A 12,091-nucleotide genomic window follows, 5' to 3' on the forward strand; every position below is an offset into this window, starting at 1 on the left:
TTTCTTTTCCAGGACCCATTTTCCCTCTCCACTGGCCAAATTGAGAACCTAACAGAGAGATGTAGAGCACCTACCTTGGATCACCAGATGGAAGCCATATATTGAGGGTAGTGGAGTAACAAGACAGTGGGATCGAGATAGACACTTTACAACTTTGTGAAATAGGTTCTGTGCCAGCTGAGATTTTACGTGAGAGAAACGACTCTATTTCATTTAACCGTTGGCAATTCTGCATCTCTCACTAAAATCAATTTGGGGATATTTCCCAAACATGGGATGAGGTTACAGCAGAGATGGCTAATTCACCACTAAAACGTGCTCTTCCCTTCCACTGTATACAATTATTCCTGGGATGCTACTTCCCACACAGAGACTACATTTCTACTCTGATCACCTGATTGTGACTGAGTGATTTGTTCTCACCAATGGGATGGTTGTGAAAGTGACACAGGCCACTTCCAGGCTAAGGCTCATAATAAACAAGTATGCTGGCTCCATATTCTTGCCCCTCTTGCTGGCTGGATACAGACAATAATGAAGCCCTCAGGAAAGGATGGAGCCCCAAGAAACTTGAGTTCCTGAATGACAATCTTGTGGAAATTTTCTACCACCCAACACCCCTCCAAGATTGCTACATGATCAAGAAATAAACATCCACCCACTGTTCATAGCAGCTATTCACAATAGCCAAGAGGTAGAAGCAACCTAATTGTTCATTGACAGATAAGCGGATAAACAAAATGTTAAAATGCAGTATTATTCAGCCTTAAAAAAGGAAGGAAACTCTGACACATGCTTCAACATGGGTGAATCTTATAGATATTATGCTACGTGAAAAAAGCCCGAGACACAAAGACAGTTACTGTGTGATTCCATTTATATGAGGTACTTAGTAAAATCTGTAGAGACAGAAGGTAGAATGGTGGTTGCCAAGGGCTGGGGAGTGGAGGGGGGAATGGAGAGTCATTTAATGGGTTCAGAGTTTCAGTTTTACAAGATAAAAAGAGTCCTGGAGGTGGACAGTGGTGATGGTTGCAAAACAATGTAAATGTACTTAACACTACTGAACTGTACACTTAAAAATGGTTAAGATGGTAAATTTTATGTGTACTTTGCCGCAATTAAAAATGTTTTTTTTTAAAAAAAAGCTTCTGGGCTGGCTTGTGGCTCACTTGAGACAGTGTGGTGCTGATAACACCAAGGCCACGGGTTCGGATCCCATATAGGGATGGCTGGTTAGCTCACTGAGGGAGCATGGTGTTGACAACACCAAGTCAACTAAGCAGTAAAAGCAATGACAAAGCTCCTTTTGGGGGACTCTTCAGTGTCTAAATAGAATTTAAGGCTGTGAAACTGAATAAGATCAGAGAGAGAGAGAGAGGTAGAATTGAATTTGAGTATGGACAGACTAGCTAACAGGTATAGCCATGGTCATCTAACCCAAGCTGGCCAATCACTGGCCTTCTCTGGGATTCTTTGCTTTAGAATGGAGAAAAGAGAGTCCACCCATCTCTGGCACAGATGCTGAGATGTCAGAAGCTAGGGGGCTGATGGCAGCTTTGTTTCCAGATGCGAGAGGCTAGGAAGCTGATGGCAGTTTGTGTGGCTTTGGAGGAAGCCAATCCGTAGGAGGAGACAATGAAGCTGCACAGAAAGGTGAGAGACAGAGAGAGTGGTGGAGACAGAAAACCTGAGCTGAATTCAGGTGCCCAGGCCAGAAGCCTTGGGTGCTCCCAACACCCACTAACCTTCCTGAGGTTTGGTTGTTCTGCTCTTCCTTCTCTTTAGTGAGTCTCTCCAGACCCCTTCCAGGAAATCCCCATTTCGACCTTCTACTTGGGTTTCTGTCACTTGTAACCAAAAGCTCTCTGAATCTCCAACAGCACTTTGCAGATTGCAAGCCTCATTTGATGTTAAACGAAGACCGGTTGAACAAAGTGAATGACCAGATATCTCTGCGGTGATGTGTCAGGCTTCAGCATTGCTGTGTTCACAGAAATCCCCAGGTGCAAGGGCCTAAGAAACGGCTCCTGCTATACAGTCCTTTATAACCTCCCTCAGATTTCCCTCCTGAAGATATCATCTTACGCTGAGTGACAGGATCAGCTGCAGTTAGCAGATTGGAGATGGAGAATTTGCAGCTGTTGAAATACAATTGCTGAGAAGTCCCCCAGTACAGAGAAACAGACACATCCACAAACACTTTTCAAATTATCATTATTATCATGATAATTAGCAAACATTTCTTGAGTTTTCATCATGTGCCAGACACAGTGCTGAGTGCTTTCGTTCAATGAACATGCTTCATCTTCATCTCTACCCCATCCTCAAAGTGTGGGTCTCAGGCACGCACCATCAGCATCACCCAATAGCCTGTGAAAAATGCAGAATCCCAGGCCCCACTCCAGACCTACGGAGTAAGAATCTGCATTTCAACCAGATCTTCACGGGATTTTTCACCCCTATGAAAGTTTGATAAGTGCTGGTGCCAGGTAAACTACAGTACCCCCAGTTAAATTTGAACTACAGACAAATGATGAGTAATTTTTTAGTATAAAGATGTCCCAATACTATCCAAAAAGGAATTATCTGCCATTTATTTGAAATACAATAAACTGGGTATTCTGTATTTTTATTTGCTAAATCTGGCAACCCTATGTGGAGGACACTGTGGATGTCTCCTATATGTCATCTGCTTTTCTTCACTGATTTCCTCAGATTTCCACATGTCTGTGTATCCAAAGCACTGGAGGGTGGAGGTGGGGAGGGAAGGGGACAATTCCACCCCTGGCGTTAAAGAAGTGGGATCAATGCCTGCCTCAGGGCCAAGTGTAATCCCATCCCATGGCCCCATTTCTGGGTAGCAAGTGGCCAATTCATGCCGATGTGACAGAGAAGTGTTTTGAGTGGAGTTCTGTGAAATAAGCTCACCCTATTTCTCCTTCTGAGTGGCAGGATATGGGATGTGATGCTTAAAAATGGTGGCAGTCATTTTGCCACCATGAGGGATAAAAGCCTAAGGACAGAATCCACACCACAGGAAGCAGAACAGAGAGGGGTAAAGAAAACAGGCCCTTGATGTCATTTTTGAGTGACTGAATCAAATCAACGCTGTAGCTGTCCCTATCTCAGGACTTTCCTGTAGGCTATCTGATAAATCTTCTCGAGTTTGAGCAACTGGGAGCAGTGTTCTCCAGTACTTGCAGCTAAGTGCATCCCAATTAAGACAAATAGGAACTATTATTATTTCTTCTGTTTCATGCAGGAGGAAGCTGGTGATTGGAGAGGAACTGTCTTGTTAATTCTAGATTTTTTCTGACACCAAAAGCCATGCTGTTCACCCAATTTGGAGAAGCTCAGTACGAATGGAGCCACCCACGACTTTTAAGTGTTCGGAGCGTTTTCAAACCTACAATGTTGCTTGAAGGAGGCAAGGTGGAGGGTAAGAGGGACTTTTGTCTGAATGTCAGGCAAGAAAATTGAGGCTCAGAGAAGTAAAGTAATATGTTCAAGACCACACAGTAAGTGGTGGAGCTGGGATTTGAAAGCAGCCGACTGAGTCCCTCCCCAACTCCTGGACCACTGCTGGAGGCTCTGCCCTGCCAATTCCCTCCACCCACCCCCGCCTCCTGTCTCTCCCCAACAGCAGCCTTAGAAAGAGCTTTGTGACACCCTCTGTATCTCAAACCCCTGCCTCAGTTCCCAATCACCCTCAGGATGAAGGCAGAGCTGCTCAGCTTGGCCTGAGGAGACCCTTCATTGTGTGGCCCCAGCCCCCTTTTCCAGGCTTGTATCTCAAAACCTCTCCCCTCTTCCTTCCCACCCCTCCACACCCTTGGGGCAACACTAGACTGTAGCCATAGAAAAGTACTGGAAAGTTGCCCAGATATTCTGCCATCTCTCCACTGCTTGTGTCTGCTCCAGCTGTTACCCCCACCTGGCACCCTTTCTCATTTACCCTAGCTCATTTCCATGCATCCTTTGTGACTCAGCCAGGTGAGGTGCCTACCCTGTGCATCCACCACTTCCCTGTGCCATCCCCATTATGATGACTCCTCTTGTGCAGAACCCACAGTGAGCAAGAGCAGAACTGAGAGTCAAACCCAGGTCCATCTGACTCTGAAACACTTGTCACTGCCTGAGGCTTCCCTTAAGGCCTCTTGTGGCCCTGACATTTCAGAATTCTATCATCCAGGTGTTTGGCCATCCAATGCAATCTTCATAAATCTCAAAGATTCCGTGCGTTGGGAGTTCAGTCATAGACTAGGAAGACTATAACAGGGTTCAGGTAGCATGAGACAGAAATGCAGTTCAAACAAATTTAAGGTTAAAAAAAAAAATGAATCTTGATACCTTCAGGTGTGGTTTGATCCAGGGGCTTAAATAGTGTCACCAGGACTTGGTCTCTTGCCATCTTTTGGTTCTGCTTGCCTCAATTTTGTTTTCACTCTAGGGACCCACCTGGTAGCAAGAGAGCCTCCTGAAGTTTCCAACCTGTATTCACCTAGGTACAAGTCAGGTGGGAAAGTGGCTACCTGCCCTCCTCTCACTTGTCCCAGCAAGTGAGGGAATCTGATTGGGTTGCCCGAACCAATCATAGTGGCTGGGGAGGAGGTGCTGTTCTGATTGGCCAGTCCAAATTCACATGCTCACTCCTGGAGCTGGTGATGGAACCAACTCCTCCCAAACCACATGGAAGGAGAGTGGGACAGAGGTGGCCTACTCACTGTCTAGGAAAATCTGAGTACAACTACTGGAGGCAAGGGAGTGAGTGCTGACAGTCAAAATAACAGAGGTCTGCAGAAGGATCCAGGGGGGCAAGAGGTGCTGAGTTTGCCTAGTGTGTTCTTGTCATGTCTTCATGTTATCTTCATCACTGTACAATGAGTTAACAGTAATTTAACTAAAATCTATCCAGCTGGCACTGTGCTGAGCTCTTCACTTACAACATCTCATTTAATCCTCACATCAATCTCATGAGATAGGTGCTAGAAATGGGAAATAGATATAAATGATACAGGTATATATTTGACATACATGATATAGATATATAGCTATGTAGATTCACGCACCTTTCTTCTTTAAAAATGAAATGTTTGTCTCATCAACATGCTTTTCTAACTACATATATCAAAGAATAAAAATCCCCAAATGAGATTGAATTGGCTATATATTGTACTTTCTGTTCTCTATAACTCTGGACACCCAAGCAGAAAAAGATTGACCAAACCAAACCAAAGACCCCAAAATCTCCTTAATGATAAAGGTTATTTTCACTTAATAAGAAAAATCTATTATGACCCTTAAGGCTTCAGTTCATTTCAAGTCAAACCCGCTTTGGCAATGACATAATGTGACAAAAATTAGTAAGAGGTCAAAAGTGGTATCAGTAAGATATAAATAAACAAACTGTAAAACCTATTACATTTTTCAGGCAGTGAATTGTTCTCAGAGCTATAGAAAGTTTAGTATAAATTCCAAGCGGTTTTGAGGAGCATTTCCATCCTTTCTGGACTTGTTCCTGAAGCAGTTTATTTATATGCGGTGGTTTTTAATCCAATAAACTGACATTATCACACAACATAAAATGTTTTGAATTACTGGTTCCACACTCAATCTCACATGCCCCCTGCCTCCCCAAAGGGGCATCTTGGAGAGGTGGCACCAGTCTTTATAAAGATCAGATGGCCTGGGTAGTAATTCTCAGCTCCCATTCTTGAGCACTGTGTATGGTGTGGTGGGGAGAGAGAGACTTTGAGCCTCTCCAATCCTCTGTGGAATGACGTGAAACAGAACAGGCCATCCTCAATAGCCCAGAATAACTAGCAATGGGAAAAGGCCACTTAACACAGGGGTCCATATTTCATATTTATGCGAGGAAGTTATTTTAAGGTTTGGTTGGGATTCTCTTGACAAATATAACTAAAAAATTATTTTAAACAGATACAGGGTGTGATCCTCATTATTGGAGGATTCCATATTTGTGAACCTGTCTACTCACTAAAATTTACTTGTAACCCTAAAAATCAATACTCACGGTGCTTTTGTTGCTTTCCAGTCATTCAGAGACACGCATAAAGCAGTGAAAAAGTTGATCTGCCCAATGTGCATGTTCCTAGCTGAGGCTGAAAAAGGTGACCTCTGCCTTCTTGTGCCAGCTCTCATTCTGCAAACAAGTGTCCTTTGCATGGTCTATTTAGTGCCACGTTTTTCACATTTTTATGCTTTTTGTCCATGATTTTGTTGTTTAAAATGGCCCCTAAGTGTGGTGTTGAAGTGCCGTCCAGTGTTCTTAAGCACAAGACGGCTGTGAATGTGCCTCACGGTGAAAACATGGGTTTTAGATAAGCCTCATTCAGGCATGAGTTATAGTGCTGTTGGCCGTGGGTTTAAAGTTAATGAATCCACAATACACATCAAATAAGGTGTCTTTAAACGAAAGCACACATAAAAGCTATGTATTGACCAGTTGATGAAAATGTGAACAGAGTCTCACAGGAAACTAACCCTGTATTTCCCCTAGGAACAATGGTTCAGTGTTTGCTAATCCAGTGTTCGTGGTGACTTTACAAAACATAACTACCACAAACAACGAGAATTAACTGCAAGTTTATTTTCTTCCATATTTAAAAAAAATGTAAGCAATGATTGCAACTATGAACATATGCTCCAATTCTTAGAAAAATCGAAACATGAATCAGGTGTCGATCTATAGGTTTTCCCATATTTGACTTCCATGGCACAGTCATAAAGTTTGCCTCCAAGAAACCATGTTCACTCTGGCCAGTCATTGTGAAATACAGTTGGGAAGAATTTTCCAAGGAGTTCTGGCCTTAGCAGAGAGGGTAAGGTCTGCTTGTCTCCCTCCTGCTGTAGGTCCTGCTTTCTGTCTGCACATCTGGGCTGGGCGGGGCTGGGGCCTCAGAATGCCTTACGTGAGGCTTCGTTTCCTCATCTGTGAGTTGAGGCCTGCGATACCTGCTGCTGGCCATAAAACCTGAGTCTGGTGTTACTTCTGCCCTTCCCTTGCAGTGCCACTTGGGGAAAATACACTTGCCTCACCAAGCCTCACTTATCTAAACTATAAAACAGGCTGATGCTGTGATCAACTCTGCTGTCTCATGGGGTGAGTGTGAGGTGAGTGTGAAATAAGACTAAAAAAAAAAACAAAACCACCAAACCAAAACAAAACAAAGAAATAAGATAATGGGCAGTGTGATCCCATCATTTAACAATTCATTCATTAATTTAATTATCCATTCTCAGACATTACCTGGGGCCTAGGGACCCAAAGATGAGTCACACTCAAATCTAGTCCCCTAGGAGCCCCCACTGTGGGATGCAGACCGACATGGATATGCCACTCACTCATTCCGCTCATTCCTGGACTCGTCCCCTCATGTACTCACTCGCTCATCCGTCATCCATTTATCCAATAAACATTAACCTGAGCCTCATGGGCGCCAGGGGATGGAGACCAAAACCCTGGCCCTGCCCTGAAGGATCTCACTGCTTCAAAGTGCCATACAAAGAGAGAATGCTAATTATTATTTTGAGTAATAATTATAGCAATGCTACAAAGGAACTGAGAACCTTCAGGAGGGTATGAGCTAAATTTGCTGCTAAAGGAATTCTCACCCTTAGGCTTGGGAAATCAGGTAAGAACCACTTTCTCTCAACCCTTATTCACTCACTCACAGGCAGGACCCAAGCCAGAAGCTGGGGTACCACAGGCAAGGACACTTGGTCTCTGTCATGGAGTCTCTCACCATGGGGTGGGCGGAGCAGTCACACAAAAAAAATAGAGCATGAAATGGAGAAAGTGAAGGCCCTGTGGCAGCTCTGACGAGGCACTTTGTCCAGTCTTATTGGGATGGGAGTGGTCTGGGAAGCCTTCTTGGAAGAGGTGACATCTGAACTGATCACTCAGGGATATACAATGTTACCAGGTAAAGAAGTAAAGGAAAGGCATTCCAGTGAGTTGTTCCTTCATTCCATTCATGGCCAATATTTATGGTGCACTCTTTTAGGCCCTGTCCTGAATGGGCACATCATCAAGGTGAAACGTATGTGAACAGGGCCCAGTGCAAAATAAAAATGAAGAGACCCATGTTAAAAAGGATGAAGAATTTCAAGATGGCATAGGTGAGCATTAAACCAAGCATGGGCCCTCTGCAACCACTCAGGTTGCAAGCACATTGAGACTGGCCCTGGACATGGGTGTGACATTCTTTCACTTTTGGTTTCAAGAACAGACACCTTGACATGGCTTGAAGGGATTTATTACTTCATGTAAAAAGAAGTCTGAGGGCCGGCCTGTGGCTCACTGGGTGAGCGTGGTGCTGTCAACACCAAGTCAAGGGTTGAAATCCCCTTACCGGTCATCTTTAAAAAAAAAAAAAAAAAGTCTGGGGGGAGCTCTAGCCAGAGTTCGTTAATTCAGCCATTCAACAGTTCCATGAAAGACCCAGCTTCCTCCATCTCCCTTCCCTTCCATCCTAGGTGGGAGCTCCGACTATTACCCCTCATGGCACTCAGGTGGCTGCCTCAGTTTAAAGTGTCACGCATAGATAGGACAAGGCAGGAGGATGGCTGTTTCTTCCTGCTTATCTCTTAAGACCTGAGAAAACCTTTCCCAGAAGTGCTCCAGCAAATCGGCCTTCACAGCTTGTTGGCTGTAATAGTGCCACACAGCTGAGCCCCAACCAGTCACTGGCAAGGAGAATGGGAGGGTCATGACTGGTTTAGACCAATAAGGATCCACCCCTTAGTGGGTTCTTATTAAAACCCATCTCAACTCTCTGAGTGCTATATTATCTTCCTTCAGATGAGGAAGCTGATGAACTGAGTTGCTTAGTGTCTCATAGCTCCAGGGGTGTTGGACAGAGTTTTGAGCCTTATGCATATATACCGCGCTATGCCCTAAACTCTGACTGGACACGGATTCTGTTTGCCTTGTCTACCCCTGTATCCTTCGTGCCTGCACATTGTCTCATAATAGGTGCCCGATACCTATGAATTGAACAAATGATGAGTAGACAATATTCTGTGGCAAAATAAGCTATTTTTGTTACAAGTATGTGGGGGTTACAGGGTAATATTCAACTCTGCGTTTGGGTTGGGCTTGCTTTTATTAGTTACTCAACTGTAGGTGAAGTAAAAATAACTTAACGTTTTTTGAATGCTTATCTTAGGAAGCATTCTGAGTGTTTTGAGTGTTTGTAAATATTAACTTATAAATCCCCACAAGAATCCTCTGAAGTGGTGACCATTCTAGTGTGCAGGCAGGCAGGATGCGCATGAGCATGGATCGGAATCCCTGGAGGACCTGTTAAAACAAACTGCTGGGCTTTTATTTTAACTGCTTGAGGTTCTGATTCAGTGCGTCTGAGGTAGAAGCTGAGAATTTGCATTTCTAACAAGTTCCCAGGTGATGCCGTGCTGTTAGTCTGTGGACTGGAGTTTGGGAACTTCTGTGTTAGAGGAACTTAAAGACAGCCAATGTGTTGGAGTATAGTGATCAAGAGGGAGAGTGGTGTTGGTTTGAAAGCCTGTGTGAACCTTGTGCCCGACATACGGGCACCTGGCCAAGTGGAAAGCGGTAGCTGAGATATTCCTCCTGATCTACTGCCAAGCCCCATGCCCTGGCTTAGGCCTGCAGTGATTCTGAAAGGCACCTTATAAGCTAGAGGAACAATGGCTGAGGGTCTGAGGCTTCAGATCATGTGGGACCTTGCAGGCCAGGGGCAAGGGTCTGCACTGGAGGGTTTTAAGCAAAAAGTGGCATGGTCCCATTTAAGTCTAAAAGAGATTCCTTTGATGAATGGATAAACAGTATATAGTGTATATGAGGGTACTTCAAAATGTTGGTGGAAAAATAGAATTAAAAGATAATATGATCCATCATCCCTGCAGTTGTTAAAAAAAGATAAATAATGCAAATCTTTCCATCAACTTTTTGAAGTCTCCTTGTACATATAATGGAATATTGTTCAGCCTTAAAAAGAAAGGAAATTCTGATACATGCCACAACATGGATGGACCTTGAGGACGTTATGCTAAACGAGATAAACCAGTACAAAAGGACGAATATTGTATGATTCCACTTATATGAGGGACTAGAGGAGACAAATTCATGAAGACTATAAGTAGAATGATGGTTGTTAGGGCCTTGGAAGGAGGGAGTAATGGGAAGTTACTGTTTAATAGGTACAGAGTTTCAGTTTAGGAAGATGAAAAAGTTCTGGAGATGGATGGTGACAATAGTTGCACAACTACGTGAATGTCCTTAATGCCACTGAACTGTACATTCGAAAATGGTTAAGATGGTAAATTTTATGCTATGTATGTTTTACCACAATAATAATAATAGTAAAAGATCCCTCTGGCTGCTGTGTGGAGCAGGGACTGGGGTGCAGGGATGGGAGGAGGCCAGAGAGGAAGCAGTTCAATGAGAGAGGGGTCACGGGGCCGTAGACCAGGTGTAAGTGGAGGGGAGAGCAGTGGACAAATTCTGACTCTTTTTTGAAGGCAGAGCCAAAAGGACCTGCTGATTGAGTGGATGTGGTGGGTAAAAGAGAAGAAGAATCAAGGGCCACCCTTCCGTTTTTGCCCTGAACATTGGGTGTATAATGGACTCATTTCCTAAATTGGTGGACTTGTGGGAAAAAACAAGTTTCTTTGTGGGGAGGAGGAGGGAGTGAAAAATTCTCTACTGCCCACCTTAGGTTTGAGATGCCTATTAAAAAATCTGAGTGGAGATGTCAAGTAAGCCATTGGATATAAGTAGGAACAACACGAGCACGTTCTAGGCTCAGAAAAGAGGCTTGTGGGACTGAAGCAAGGGGAGGCGAGAGGAAGCAGATAGGTCGGTCAGGGCAAGTTAGGCCATCGTTAGGAGGTTAGTCTCGAAGTTCTGAGTCAGCCACTAACCGCCTGTGACACCTATGGGAAAGTTATTGTTTGGTAAGGACAAGAACAACTTCCACTTAATGAGTGCTTGTTATGTGCCAGCCTCTGTCATCCTTTTATAGTATGGAGTCTTCACATCAATCCAGGAGGTGGACGAGGGGAGGAAGGGATTCTCATATCCTGCCTTTACAGAGGAGGAAACACGCTGTGGGCTGGGATAGGACTAGCTCTAGTCCACTTGGCTTGTATGAGCCATAAACCACTCCTGGAACAGTCCAGATACAGAGCTTCACCGACCTCTTAAGATTTCTTCCCGCTCTAAAATCCCAATACACTTCTCCCCATTTCGGACATGCAGAAACTGAGGCCCTGGGATGGGGCAGTAGCCTGTGCAATAGCGGCACATTGAGGACGCGTGTCAGGCAATACTCTCCGCCAATTCACAGGAGGGAGAATTGAGGCCAGAGGACGGTGTCCGGTCCAGGTTCACACAGGCATAGCCGAACCGGAGCCCGCAGGTCGGCCCCCTCCCGAGCCACTGTTCATCCCAGAACGAGCGGGTCGCCCGGTCACCTGTCGATTCCTGGCATCAACCTTGGCTTTTAAGTTCTGCTTGGTGCGGAGGGACGACAAAAAATGTGACCAGTTGTCAAGGAGACGTACCCAGCACCTCTGATTGGCGAACTCTGGTCCGGCCCCCTCTTCCTTCTCCTCGCCTGCCGCCTCCTCCAGTCCCCGAGACTCTATCTCCCCAATGATCGGCAGGGCCTAGTCCGGTCTCCACGACAACGCCGCCATAGCTCCTCCTCCTCCCTCCTCCCTCTCGGTACTTCTGTGCATGTACGAAGGCTGCGCGCAGTCCAACTGAAAGCCTCCGCATTTACGCTGGAAAATGTAGTCCGAAGCCTGGCGGGCTCAAAATTGTCGCACCGTTTGCGCCGATGAGGGCCAATAGGCTGTAAGCTGTGCTTTGGTGCCCCTTGGGAAATGTAGTTCTGAAGCTGGCGGAGACTCCCTCCCATGAGGGAACGGGTGGTGTGCGCTAGTCGCCACCGCGAGGGCCAATGGGAAGCCACCTTTGCCGCAGTGCTTTTTGGGAAATGTAGTCCCGGGCGATGCCGGCGGAGGAGGGGGAGTTGTTGGGCGTGACCGGCTACTGCGAGTGTTAGGGCTGGGGGGA

This window comes from Cynocephalus volans, chromosome 3 (genome assembly GCF_027409185.1).
Source record: "Cynocephalus volans isolate mCynVol1 chromosome 3, mCynVol1.pri, whole genome shotgun sequence".
Taxonomy (NCBI): domain Eukaryota; kingdom Metazoa; phylum Chordata; class Mammalia; order Dermoptera; family Cynocephalidae; genus Cynocephalus; species Cynocephalus volans.